Genomic DNA, 1,688 nt, shown 5'->3' on the forward strand with positions numbered 1-1,688 from the left:
ACTTTAAAAAAAAACAAACAAACAGTATTTTGACATCAGTGCTGTATCAGTCGTTGTTGGTGTGTAACAAACTCTAATGAATTTAGGATTATTAATTAATTTAACAACACACACATTTGTTGTGGTGAAGCACGGACGGTGCGTCTGTGGCAAAGTTTCCACGTTCGTATTTGACCAACTGCTCTGAACGTTTTTGTTTTTTACTACGGCAACATTTCATGCAAATTCACTTTGCCTGGTGGATTTTGTCAAAAGGCTTCACATTAGCATGTCAATAGACACACACACACACACACACACACACACACACACACACACACACAAAGGCCAATAATTAGTTGCTAAGGTCTCATTGGGAAATATGAAGCAGATGCTAATTGCAGCCAAATGTGTTTTTTTCCAAACTCCGAGCGGCTTCACCGACGGAGACGAGTGGATTTGAACGCAACAAATCAGAGCATCTTTGTACGTTTGGTTTGTCAAAACGTTTTTAAGAGAATAGTAAGATCCATTTATGACTTTTGGCTAAAGTGCTTAGCCTCCTCTACGCCATCTATTGGGGAAAGGTGGACATTACAGGGAAAACGCAGAAGTATAATCATAATAATAATATAGATTAATAACATAATTTAGAAAGGGTTTGATGGGCTAGCTTGAGAGGCCAAATGTGCCGTCCCCCCCCCCCCACATCACAGGGTCACATATATGGACACATGTGATTGGACCTCATGTGGAAGGACACTGAAGAACCCCCTCCCCCCCCAAAAAAAACAGGTAAAAACAGGAGAACTCTATACAGAAGGAGCAGCGGTCAACATAGGTGTTTGAACCTGTGACCTTCTTGCTGCTAGGCGTGATCACTAACCACCTGGGGGCCCACTAGGTTCAATTCCCTATATAAAAAAAACAAAAACTTTTGTCCCAGTCCCAGTGAGACTAAATGTGCTGGTGTCTCTGTCAAACTATCAACTCATTCATTTCTCTCATCGTTGCAGTCCTCATTCCACCCATTAGGTGTCACTGAAGCTCACACACCGGACCTCTAAGTGTCAAAGCAGTGAAACAAATGTGTGGCAGCGCACACACCTTTCACACAACATAATATATTACCATATAAATTGAATTTGGCCCATAACAAGAAGTGTTTTAATTATGTTTTTACTCCCCCCCCCCCCCCCCCCGACTCATTGTCCATGTAGAGTCTGGGCCGAGCTCCATCACAGCTGAAAGGCATTCTTATTTATTTGATGCGATTAGTAGCTCTCCTGCAGCCGCAGACTGTTGTGATATCTCCGGTGTCAGTGGACTGTCAGGTAACAACACATTTGTAAAATCTAATTTTATGCTCAAGTGCTTCTACTCCTGCAATTTATCGCAGCTATCGCTCAACCTTCTCCCCTGCTTGCCACTACCCCCCCCCACCCCCCACTCTTTTCCCGAGTCGACACTCTCGGAAAAGGAGTGGTGGGGGGGGCTGTTTTGATTTCATTATCACTCCCAAACGTTCCGATGGGATCATCAACTCGTGCACGTCCTGGTCCAGAACGCCCTGGTCATGATTCGAGGTGTTAGTTAACTGCGAGATCGCAGTTAAAAAACAGCTGAATTTGGAAGTTAACACAGATTTGTTTAACAAAAACATCTGTACTGTTTTTATACCCGATAAACCGACGTGTGAGCCAATAAGA

At 43.4% G+C, this 1,688-nt stretch overlaps 1 protein-coding gene across 1 annotated transcript in view; it reads right to left on the reverse strand.

Annotated features, from left to right (window-relative positions):
- LOC103387881 (glutamate receptor ionotropic, kainate 3) overlaps positions 1-1,688 on the reverse strand; it is a 78,164-nt gene that overhangs the window by 40,413 nt on the left and 36,063 nt on the right. The gene's annotated exons all lie outside the window — the stretch shown is intronic.

The sequence above is a fragment of the Cynoglossus semilaevis genome, chromosome 13, assembly GCF_000523025.1.
Source record: "Cynoglossus semilaevis isolate Cse_v1.0 chromosome 13, Cse_v1.0, whole genome shotgun sequence".
NCBI lineage: Eukaryota > Metazoa > Chordata > Actinopteri > Pleuronectiformes > Cynoglossidae > Cynoglossus > Cynoglossus semilaevis.